This window comes from Periplaneta americana, chromosome 17 (assembly GCF_040183065.1).
Source record: "Periplaneta americana isolate PAMFEO1 chromosome 17, P.americana_PAMFEO1_priV1, whole genome shotgun sequence".
Lineage (NCBI taxonomy): Eukaryota > Metazoa > Arthropoda > Insecta > Blattodea > Blattidae > Periplaneta > Periplaneta americana.
The window spans coordinates 76,171,988-76,185,705 of NC_091133.1; the positions used below are offsets into that span (position 1 = coordinate 76,171,988).

Here is a 13,718-nt window from a genome sequence, read left to right on the forward strand (position 1 = left end):
CGGAACCCGGAGTTTGGGCCCCGGAGTATGGGAATGGAACCCGGAGATTCGGAAACGGATACCGGAGTTTTTGAACCAGACTCCGGTGTTTTGGAAGCTTGCCTGGAGTATTGGAACCGGAACCCGGAGTTTGGGAACCATGACCCTGAATTTTGGACCCGGAACCCGGAGTTTTGGAACCGGACCCCTGAGTTTTGGCCCGTATCCCGGAGTATGGGAACAGGAACCCGGAGTTTGTGACCCATAACTTGGAGCTTGGGAGCCGATATCTGGAGTTTTGGATCCCGGAACCCGGAGTTACGTAACAGGTACCCGGAGTTAGGGAAATAGAACCCGGAGTTTGGAATCCGGAACCCATATTTTGGGAACCGGTACCCGGAGTTAGTGTACCTGTACCAGGAGTTTAGAGCCCGTTTGGGAAATAGAACCCGGAATTTGCAATCCGGAACCCGGCTTTTGGGAACCGGACTCCGGAGTTTGGGTACCGGAACCTGGAGTTTGGGGACTCGGAACCCGGAGTTTTGGAACCCTGCCCGTAGTTTGGGAAGAGGATCTCGGAGTTTGGAACCCTAGCCAGAGTTTGGGACCCCGTAACCCGGAGTTTGGCAATCGTAATCCGGAATATGGGAACTGGAACCCGGAGTTTGGAAAATGAAACCCGGAGTACTTAATCCGGGGGACCGGAACCCGCAGTTTTGGGATCCGGAACCCGGAGTTTGGGACACGGAACCCTGAGTTTAGGAACCGTGCCCGGAGTTTGGGAACCGGAACCAGCAGTTTCGAACCCTACCCGGAGTTTGGGACCCCGGAACCCGGCGTTTGATAACAGGAATCCGGAATTTGGGAAATAGAACCCGGAGTTTGGGAAATAGAACAAGGAGTTTGGGAAATAGAACCCGCAGTTTCGAATCCGTAACCCGGATTTGGGAACCGGAACCTGGAGGTTGGGGCCCATTGTTTGGGAAGAGGAAACCGGAGTTTGGAACCGTACCGGAGTATGGGACCGGAACTCGGAGTGTGGAATCCGGAACCCGAAATTTTGGACCGGAACCCGGAGTTTAGGATCAGAAACCAGGAGTTTTGAAATCTGCCCTGAGTTTGGGAACCGGAACCCGGAGTTTTAGAACCCTACCCAGAGTTTAGGAACCGGAACGTGGTGTTTTGGATCCCAAAAGTCGGAGTTTTGTAACCGGAACCCGGAGTTTGGGACCCGGAATCTGGGAACGGAACCCGGAGTTTTGTAAACGGAACCCGGTATTTGGGAACCGGGTCCCGGAGTTTTGGAATCTTGCCCGGAGTTTGGGAACCGGAACCCGGAGCTTGGATCCCTACACGGAGTTTAGGATTACATACGTAATTCAAATCTGTGTGGAAAACATTTGTAATCCAATTATGGATGGATTACATATGACATCCAAATCTGTGGATTACACATGTGATCCAAATACGTGGATTACATATGTGATCCAATTATGGATGGATTACATACGTAATCCAAATCTGAGTGGATTACATATGTAATCCATTTATGGATGGCTTGCGTGTGCAATCCAGGTATAGATGGATTATATACATAATCCTAATCTGTGTGGATTACATATGTAATTTAATAATGGATGGATTACATGTGTAATCCAATTATGGATGCATTGCATGTGTAATCCGATTATGGATTGATTACATACGTAAGCCAATTATGGATGGATTACATATGTAATCCAAATCTGTGTGGATTACATACGTAATCCAATTATGGATGGATTACATATGTGACCCAAATACGTGGATTACATATGTGATCCAATTATGGATGGAATTCATACGAGTTTGGAAACCGGAACCCAGAGTTTCGGAACCGGAACCCGAAGTTTGGAATCCGGAACCCGGGATTTGTTGCCCGTTGTTTGGAACCCGGAACCCGAAGTTTGGGATCCCTAACCCGGAGTTTGGGACCCGTAACCCGGAGTTTGGGACCCGTAGTTTTGGTGCAGGAACCCGGAGTTTGGGACCCGGAACCAGGAGTTTGGTACTGTAACCCAGAGTGTGGTACCCGGAACCCGGAGTTTGGTACCCGGAATGCGGAGTTTGGTACCCGGAACCCGGAGTTTGGTACTGTAACCCGGAGTGTGGTACCTGTAACCCGGAGTTTGGTACCAAATACCCGGAGTTTGGTACCCATAACCCGGAGTTTGGTACTTGAACCCGGAGTTTGGACCCCGGAGTTTGGGAACTAGTTTTGGAGCCGGAGCCCGGAGCTTGGAACCCGGACTTTGGGAACCGATCCCGGAGTTTGGGAAGCGGAACCCGTAGTTTCGGAGCCGGAGTTTGCAAACCGGAATCCGGAGTTTTGAACCCCTACTCGTAGTTTGGCTCCCAGAACCCAGAGTTTGGGAACCGAAACCCGGAGTTAGGGAACCGGAACCCGGAGTTAGGGAACCGGAACACAGAGTTTGGTCCAGGAACTCTGAGTTTGGGACCCGGAACCCGGGACCTGGAGTTTTGGAGACGGAACCCGGAGTTTTGGGCCCGCAACCCGGAGTTTGGGATACGGATATTGGGACCCGTAGTTTTGAATTCGGAGCCCGGAGTCTGTAACTCGGAGTTTGGGACCCGGAACCGGGAGTATGGGATCCGAAACCCGCTGTTTGGGACCCGGAGTTAGGGAACCGGAACCCGTACTTTGGGAACCGGAACCCGTACTTTGGAACCGGAACCCGGAGTTTAGGAACCGGAGCCCGGAGTTTGGGAGACGGAACCAGCAGTTTGGGAAGTGTAACCCGGAGTTTGGGGTCCGGGCGTTTGTGAAGCGCTACCCGGAGTTTGGGAAGCGGAAACCGGAGTTTTACCCGGAAACCATAATTTGGGATGTTGGGACCCGGATTTTGGGAACCGTAACCCGGAGTTTGGGAACCGGAACCGAGAGTTTGCGTGTCCACCCGTAACCTGAGTCCTGAACCCTGAATTCGCTGTCCTGGACCCGGAAGACAGTGTTGTCCCAGAACCCTAACCGGAACCGGTTGTTCTTTATCCAGGTCCGCGAGTCTTGGACCCGGAACGCAAAGCAGTTTTCCCGGAACCCGGAATCCTGAAAGCGGAGGCCTGTACATAGATCCCGGCGTCCTGGACAGGGAACCTGGCCGAAGTTGACGACGAAAAGGAAGTACATTACGACGGCGGAGACGAGACGATTTCGACGACGATGACGAGATGAAGTGGAAGACGACGGGACCTAGATGACTTTTCAACTACGAAGAGACGAAGTCGATAATGCCACCTAGACGAAATTAGACGGGACGAAGTCGACGACGACGAGGCAAACGACAAGTACGGGACGATGTCGACTACGTCGACGAGACGAAGTCGACATTGTCGGCGAAGAAACAAAGTGGACGGCAACTAGACGAAATCGACGAGATGAATTCGATGACGACGAGCCAAAGACGACGACCAGACGACGTCGACTACGACGGGAATATTTTCATAGTCCACTTCGGGTCGCGGCGATGTCATGGATGAATTATAATAATGTATGTGTAATTAAATGTATATTAGTTTATACAACTAGTTTCAAGTTACATATTTTGATGCATAATAAATATTTTTATTTAATTTTTATTTACTTTATATTAATTTAATGTAATTTATTTCACTTTATTTATTTTTAATTAAATTCAACTTATTTTATTTGATTTTGAAATTATTAAAAATTATTGAAAATTTGTTAATTTCTCAGTTTTTGAAAAGTTTAACGGTTTTCCGAAATGAAATTTTTTTTTTTAATTTTAACATTTTTTTGTAGTTTTGAAAACTTTCAGGATTTTTTTTAAATTCTAAAGATTTTTAAATTTTTGAAAATTTTGAGGCATGCTAGCTGTTGTTCCCTCCCTGAAGTAGGCGGATAGATTCGAGCGGAATTCACTGTATTCATCATCTCTGATTATAGGCTACCCCGATTTTACTCAATATTATGCTAATCGAATTCTACTGCAATTAATAGAACTGTTAAGGATTAAGGTGGGGATTTCCTGCTTGGAAATGTAGCGAAGGTATTAGTAACTTTGAAGTTTTCACTTCGGTAATCAAAATCGAACTCATAACAAACAACATTTATTAAAAGCGTAAGTTAACAAATGTCGTTCTTTTACAAAGGCTAGTTGGCCTTGGGCCTCTGCCATTCGGCGGGAACTTTCCTCCTGAAGCCATGATGTCAACACTTGCTTGTCTCTGCTCTTCAGCGATCCGCACACACAGACTGACTGTCGAGACCCGCTGGTCTCTGAATCCAACTGAAAACGGCCTTCCATCGCCTACTTTGGGAAAGGGTAGATAGAAGGAAAAGCCAAAGGGCTTATGTGCCGGTTTTGCCCGTGATTAATATATTTCTATCAATGATATACAATTGAGAATATATGGTGGAAAGAACATCTTTAGCGTCGTAAACGAGTTACAATCATGTGATCAATAACGTAAATCTTAATTAGGCCAATAGTTTCATACAATTGCGTCTTTTAGGTATTGCTTGTCAGAAATGATTAGTAAGCCTCCCCGCACAGGGCTTGGAAGCCACTGTATGGCAGGATATCATTGCATTGTCCTATTATGTAAAGTTACTAATCAAGAGATTTGAATCAGATCTTGCTTTTACCAAATACACGGTTCTGTTAATTAAGCCTTAATTTGTGACCTAGTTTATGATTTATCATTTTTAGGTTTGTTCATGGCATCAGGTAAGGAGTTTCCGCCTGAAACATCATAAAAAAACACAAAAGAAATACAGTGTAATGTAAAAAAAAAAAAAAAATCAACAATATTTAGTGTCATATTGTATTGGCTTCCTGTCTCTATTATTACACATATTTAAGAGTACTTCGGCAATTTGTTGCTCTCTGCTCTTCACGCAGGCGCCGCACACTAGTTGTGTGAAACAAAACTCGTCCCTGTAAAAGTGGACGAGGAGATCTCGTACGGCCACAAGGACGTTTCTTCGCAGGTACATCCTGCGATAGGTCCAGGATGGCAAGAAGGTCCGTCTCTAGCAGCGTCAGGATTCCCTGTTTGCTGCTGGTGGACGCAATACCTAGAGCATCTAGCGGCTGACGGCTAACCCCTCGATTGCAGACGGGAAGACAGGGTTTGCTGGGTGCACCTTGACATCTCTGGTGTCCCTGTAAAATGCATAATACACTTTGAACAATTAAATATACAATCAAAAGTACATTTCATATTATAGTGAAACTTTTATTTCTTTATTTCTAATTATATATCTTTTAGATTTTGTGTTCTCTCGTGAAAGGTAATTCCATCCCTTTCAAAACATTTTACCTCTGTAAAATACTCCCTTATAAAATCTCATCTTCATTGGACGTACTCAAGAATAACTGAAAGACTTCATGAGTTAAATCAGGAAATACTACATCATTAGGTTCATACATTGGATATAGATTAACAAAGGGAACTAGGCTCCTCGAACTCTATCATTAGTGTAAAGGACAAGACTCTATTCCCGTGCGTTTGGACGGCAGAGGCCGGCAAAGTTTAAAAAAATGGTCATTTTGACCTTCCAAAACAGAATTTTCTCTACACAAGGAGAACGAAGTGGCTCCAGAGGCCCGCCCTTTACACTGTAGCATCCCCGCATGTTCACTAGTAATTAGATAGATTGGATAAATACCTAGATTAGATGGATTTGATGAATGGATGGAAAGATTGGATGGATGGATAGATAGATTAGATGCATAAACAGAGTAGATAGAATAGATACATGGATGAATGGATGGATGGATCGGTGGATCGATAGATACATAGATAGACAGACAGACAGATAGATAGATAGATAGACAGATAGATAGATAGATAGATAGATAGATAGATAGATAGATAGATAGATAGATAGATAGATAGATAGATAGATAGATAGATAGATAGATAGATAGATAGATAGATAGATACATGGGTAGATGGACAGTTGGAAAGACGGAAGAATGGACAGATGGACAGATTGACAGATAGATAGACAGATAGAGAAAAATAGGTAGATAGATAGATAGATAGATAGATAGATGGATTAGACAGATAGATAGATAGATAGATAGAAAGATAAATAGATAGATAGACAGGTAGACAGATTAGACAGATAGATAGATAGATAGATAGATAGATAGATAGATAGATAGATAGATAGATAGATAGATAGATAGATAGATAGATAGATAGATAGATAGATAGATAGATAGATAGATAGACAGATAGATAGACATATAGATAGACAGACAGACAGATAGATTGATTAGATAGATAGACAGATTACTTAGATGGATAAGATAGATAGATAGATAGATAGATAGATAGATAGATAGATAGATAGATAGATAGATAGATAGATAGATAGATAGATAGATAGATTAGATAGATGGATAGATTAGTTAGATGAATAAATTAGATATATGGATAGATTAGATAGATTAGACGGATGGATGGATAGATGGTTGGATCGATGGATAGATGGACTGATGGATACATGGATACATAGACAGATACATAGATAGATAGACAGATTGGTTAGATAGATGGATAGATTAGTTAGATAGATGGATAAATTAGATAGATAGACAGATTACATAGATAGATAGATTAGTTAGATAGATGGATAAATTAGTTATATGGATAGATTAGATTGGATTAGATAGACGGGATGGATTAGATAAACTGGATAGATTAGATAGATGGATAGATTAGATGGATGGATAGATTAGATGGATGGATGAATGGATGGCTGGATAGATAGACAGATAGATAGATAGATAGATAGATAGATAGATAGATAGATAGATAGATAGATAGATAGATGGTAGATGGGTAGATGGACAGATGGAAGAATGGACAGATGGTGAGATTGACAGAAGGACAGACAGATAGAGAGATAGACAGATAGACAGATAGACAGACAGATAGAGAGATAGATAAATAGAAAGATAGATAGATATATAGATTAGACAGATTAGATCAGATAGATAGATATAGAGACAAATAGACAGACAGATAGATAGATAGATCGATTAGATAGATGGATAGAATACTTAGATAAATGAGATAGATTGATTAGAAAGATAAATAAATTACATAGATAGCTGAATAAATTAGATATATGGATATATTAGATACATTGGATGAATTAGATAGATTGCTACAATTAGATAGGATAAATGCATATATTACATGGATAGATAGTTGAGATGGATGGATTGGATGGATGGATGGATAGATTGGATGGCTGGAGAGATAAATTAGATGGACAAATAGATTAGCTGGATAGATTAGAAAGATGGATGGATGAATACATGGCTAGATAGATAGATAGATAGATAGATAGATAGATAGATTGATTGGTACATAGATAGATAGATAGATAGATAGAGAGACAGATAGATACATAGATAGATTGATAAATTGTTTAGATAGATGAATAGATTACTTCGATAGATGGATAAATTAGACATAGATAGTAAATAGATTGATTAGATAGATGGAGAGATTAGTTAGATAGATGAAAAAATTAGATATATGTATAGATAAGATAGATTGGATGGATTAGATACATTGGAGTAATTAGAATAGATAAATGCATAGACTAGATGGATGGATAGATTAGATAGATAGATAGATAGATAGATAGATAGATAGATAGATAGATAGATAGATAGATAGATAGATAGATAGATAGATAGATAGATAGATAGATAGATAGATAGATAGATAGATAGATAGATAGATAGATAGATAGATAGATAGATAGATAGAAAGATAGATAGATAGATAGATAGATAGATAGATAGATAGATAGATAGATAGATAGATAGATAGATAGATAGATAGCTAGATAGATAGATTGGTTAGATAGATGGATAGATTAGTTAGATAGATGGATAAATTAGATAGATTGGATAGATAGATAGATTAGTAACATAGATGGATAAATTAGATATATGGATAGATTAGATTGGATGGATTAGATAGATTGGAGAGATTAGATAGATAGATAGATCACATGGATAGCTTGGATAGATTATATAAATGGAGGAATGGATGGCTGGATAGATAGATAAGATAGAACCGTCACACTTTTTTCTAGCCCCAATTTTTAGGTACTTAAAATATTTGAGTCTCTAATTCCGGAAATAATGCGCATACCGAGAAACGGGATGTGGCGCTATTCCGCCGACATTCTAGCCGCCATAACTCCGCATTACGTACAGCTAGAACAAAGCCGATGAGTGCGTTGAATACAGCCCCTGGAACTCCATGTCCAGTATAAAGCACATCTCTCTATCCCAGCGCGTTTGGGCAGGAGATGCCGGCAAATTAAAAAAAAAATGGTCATTTTGACCTTCCGAAACAGACTTTTTTCTACACAAGGGGAACGAAGCGGCTCGTCCCGCCCACTATTCCGCCGACATTCTAGCCGCCACCGCCATAACTCCGCTGTACGTATAGCTAGAACAAAGACGATGAGTGCGTAGAATACAGCTATTCGAACTCTATCTTCAGTATAAAGGACAACTCTCTATCCCCGCCCGTTTGGACGCAAATTAAAAAAAAATTCTCATTTTGACCTTCCAAAACAGATTTTTCTCTACACATGGGGAACGAAGCGGCTCAGATTTCCGCCCTTTTAACTGTAGCATCCCCGAATCTTCCAAAGTAATCACCGCAAAAATCCAGCAAATCCGTCGCACTTTCTTCTAGCCCCAATATTTGGGTATCTGAAATATTTGAGTGTCTAATTACGGAAATAATGACCATACCGAGGAACGGGATGCGGCCCTGTATTTCCCCTTGACTTACTTCTTACACGATAGCATCAAAATGGCAATCGCGAACACTTTCTGATTTTCCACAAAAACTAGACGCCATAACTCCGCATTATGTATAGTTAGATCAAAACCGATGAGTGCGTGAATACAGCTCGTCGAACTCTATCTTCAGTATACAGGACAACTCTCTATCCCCGCGCGTTTGGACGGGGGCGTGGAGTAAATTAAAAAAAAATGGTCATTTTGACCTTCCAAAACAGACTTTTTTCTACACAAGGAAAACGAAGCGGCTCAGATGCCCGCCCTTTTAACTGTAGCATCCCCGCGTGTTCACTAGTAATTAGATAGATTGGAAAAATACATAGATTAGATGGAATTGATGAATGGATGGAAAGATTAGATGGATGGATAGATAGATTAGATGGATAAAGAGATTAGATATATTAGGTAGATGGATGAATGGATGGATGGATCGATAGATAGATAGATAGATAGATAGATAGATAGATAGATAGATAGATAGATAGATAGATAGATAGATAGATAGATAGATAGATAGATAGATAGATAGATAGATAGATAGATGGATTGATGGATGGGTAGGTAGATAGACAGATGGATAGATGGATAGATAGATAGATAGATAGATAGATAGATAGATAGATAGATAGATAGATAGATAGATAGATAGATAGATAGATAGATAGATAGATAGATAGATAGACAGACAGTTGTACAGATGGGAGAATGGACAGACGGACAGATTGACAGATAGAGAGATAGACAGATAGAGGAAAATAGGTAGATAGATACATAGATAGATAGATAGACAGATAAATAGATAGATAGACATGCAGACAGATTAGACAGATAGATAAATAGATAGACAGATAGATATATAGATAGATAGACAGACATATATATATATATATATATATATATATATATATATATATATATTTAGATTGATTAGATAGATGGACAGATTACTTAGATGGATAAAGTAGATAGATTGATAGACAGATAGATAGATAGATAGATAGATAGATAGATACATAGATAGATTAGTTATATGAATAAATTAGATATATGGATAGATCAGATAGATTGGATGGATTAGACAGATTGGAAACATGCATAGATTAGATGGACGGATTAGATGGATAGATAGATAGATGAGACGGATGGATGGATAGATGGTAGGATTGATGGATAGATGGACTGTTGGATACATGGATACATAGACATACATAGATAGATAGATTGTTAGATAGATGGATAAATTAGTTATATGGATAGATTAGATTGGATTAGATAGATGGGATGGATTAGATAGACTGGATCGATTAGATAGATTGGATAGATTAGATAGATGGAGAGATTAGATGGATGGATTTTATGAATGGATGAATGGATTGGATGGATGGATGGATTGATTAGATGGATGGATGGATGAATGTATGGCTGGATAGACAGACAGATAGATAGATAGATAGATAGATAGATAGATAGATAGATAGATAGATAGATAGATAGATAGATAGATAGATGGATGGATTGATGGAAGGGTAGGTAGATAGACAGATGGATAGATAGATAGATGGATAGATAGATAGATAGATAGATAGATAGATAGATAGATAGATAGATAGATAGATAGATAGATAGATAGATAGATAGATAGATAGATAGATAGATAGATAGATAGATAGATAAATGGGTTGAAGGCAGATGGACAGATGGATAGATAGACAGGTAGATAGACAGGTAGATAGACAGATAGATAGATAGATAGATAGATAGATAGATAGATAGATAGATAGATAGATAGACATATATATATAGATGAATGGATGGATGGATGAATGGATTGATGGATGGGTAGGTAGGTTGACAGATAGATAGATAGATAGATAGATAGATAGATAGATAGATAGATAGATAGATAGATAGATAGATAGATAGACAGACAGATTAGTCCAGATAGATAGATAGAGAAACAGATAGACAGATAGATAAATTGATTAGATAGATGGATAGATTACTTAGATTGATGGATAAATTAGATAGATAGATAGATAGATAGATAGATAGATAGATAGATAGATAGATTAGACCAGATATGTAGAGAGATAGATAGGTAGATAGACAGATAGATTAGATAGATAAATGGATTAGATAGGTAGATAGATCGATAGATCGATAGATAGGTAGATAGATAGATTAGATAAATGGATAGATTAGTTAGATAGACGGATAAATTAGATATATATGGATAGATTAAGATAGATTGGATGGATTAGATAGATAGGATGGATTAGATAGATTGCATGGATTACATAAATTGGATGGATTAGATAGATTCGATAGATTAGATAAACTGGATAGATAGATAAATTAGACGGATTTGAAGGATGAAGAGATTGAATGGATGGATAGATAGATTAGATGGATAGATTATAGGGATAGCTTAGATAGGTGGATGGATGGATGAATGGATGGCTGGATAGATAGATAAATAGACAAATAGATAGATAGATGGATGAGTAGGTAGATAGGTAGATAGATGGATAGATAGAACGATAGATGGATAGCTAGATAGATAGATAGATGGGTAGATGGACAGATGGAAGAATGGACAGATGGAGAGATTGACAGATGGACAGATAGGAAGATAGAGAGAGAGACAGATAGATATACAGACAGATAGAGAGATAGATAAATAGAAAGATAGATAGATATATAGATTAGACAGATTAGACCAGATAGATAGATATAGAGACAGAGAGACAGACAGACAGATAGATAGATAGATAGATTAGATGGATAGATTACTTAGATAGATGGATAAATGAGATAGATTGATTAGATAGATGAATAAATTAGTTAGATAGCTGAATAAATTAGATATATGGATATATTAGATAGATTGGATGAATTAGATAGATTGTTACAATTAGATAGATAGGATAAATGCATACATTACATGGATAGATAGTTGAGATGGATGGATTGGATGGATAGTTAAATTAGATGGATAAATAGATTAGCTGGATAGATTAGAAAGATGGATTGACGGATACATGGCTAGATACATAGATAGATAGATAGATTGATGGACTGATATATAGATTGATTACTCAGATAGATGAATAGATTAGTTAGATGAATAAATTAGATATATGGATAGATTAGAAAGATAGGATGGATTAGATAGATTGGAGTAATTAGATAGAATGGATAAATGCATAGATTAGATGGATGGATAGATTAGATGGATGGATGGTTAGATGAACTGATGCATACATGGATACATAGATAGGTAGATAGATAGATTGGATAGATAGATAGATAGATAGATAGATAGATAGATAGATAGATAGATAGATAGATAGATAGATAGATAGATTAGAAACATAGATGGATAAATTAGATAAATAGATAGATTAGATTGGATGGATTAGATAGATTGGATGGATTATATAGACTGGAGAGATTAGATGGATAGATTAGATGGATGCATTTGATGGATGGATAAATAGATTGGATGTATTGATAGATTAGATGGATAGATAGATCACATGGCTATCTTAGATAGATTAGATAAATGGATGGATGGATGAATGGATGGCTGGATAGATAGATAAGATGGATAGATCCGTCGCACTTTTATCTAGCCCCAATTTTTGGTACCTAAAATATTTGAGTCTCTAATTTCGGAAATAATGCACATACCGAGAAACGGGATGCGGCACTATTCCGCAGACATTCTAGCCGCCATCAATACGCAGTACGAATAGCTAGAGAAAAGACGATGAGTGCGTTGAATACAGCTCGTCGAAATCTGTCTTCAGTATAAAGAACAACTCTCTATCCCCTCGCGTTTGGACGGGAGCGGGCGGCAAGTTTTCAAAAAATGGTCATTTTGACCTTCCAAAACAGACTTTTTTCTACACAAGGGGAACGAAGCGGTACAGAGTCCCGCCTTTTCAACTGTAGCATCCCCGCATCTTCAAAAGTAATCATCGCAAAAATCCAGCAAATCCGTTGCACTTTTTTCTAACCCCAATTTTTGGGTACCTGAAATATTTGAGTGTCTAATTCCGGAAATAATGGCCATACGGAGGAACGGGATGCGGCCCTGTATTCGCCCATGACTTACTTCTTACACGATAGCATCAAAATGGCAATCGCGAAGACTTTCTGATTTTCCGCCATAACTCCACACTATGTATATCTAGAACAAAGCCGATGAGTGCGTTGAATACAGCTCGTCGAAATTTATCTTCATTATAAAGGACAACTCTCTATCCCCGCGCGTTTGGACGAGAGAGGCCGGCAAATTTTCATAAAATGGTCATTTTAACCTTCCAAAACAGACTTTTTTCTACACAAGGAGAACGAAGGGGATCAGAGGCCCGCCCTTTTAACTGTAGCATCCCCGCATGTTCACTAGTAATTAGATAGATTGGATAAATACATAGATTAGATGGATTTGATGAATGGATGGAAAGATTGGATGGATGGATGGATAGATAGATTAGATGGATAAACAGATTAGACAGATGGATGAATGGATGGATGGATCGGTGGATAGATAGATAGATAGATAGATAGATAGATAGATAGATAGATAGATAGATAGATAGATAGATAGATAGATAGATAGATAGATAGATAGATAGATAGATAGATAGATAGATAGATAGATAGATAGATAGATAGATAGACAAATAGACAGATAGACAGATAGATAGATAGATAGATAGATAGATAGATAGATAGATAGATAGATAGATAGATAGATAGATAGATAGATAGATAGATAGATAGATAGATAGATAGATAGATAGATAGATAGATGGGTAGATGGACAGTTGGACAAATGGACAGATTGACAGATAGACA

The 13,718-nt window shown here is 38.8% G+C and overlaps 1 long non-coding RNA gene across 3 annotated transcripts in view; it reads right to left on the minus strand.

Moving 5' to 3' along the window:
* Positions 1-4,091: 4,091 nt before the first annotated feature.
* LOC138693412 (uncharacterized) overlaps positions 4,092-13,718 on the minus strand; it is an 85,610-nt gene continuing 75,983 nt past the window's right edge. For all 3 annotated transcript variants that reach the window (XR_011330302.1, XR_011330301.1, XR_011330300.1), the window contains one exon: positions 4,092-5,165. This is a non-coding gene — a long non-coding RNA (uncharacterized lncRNA). The remainder of the gene's footprint in view (positions 5,166-13,718) is intronic.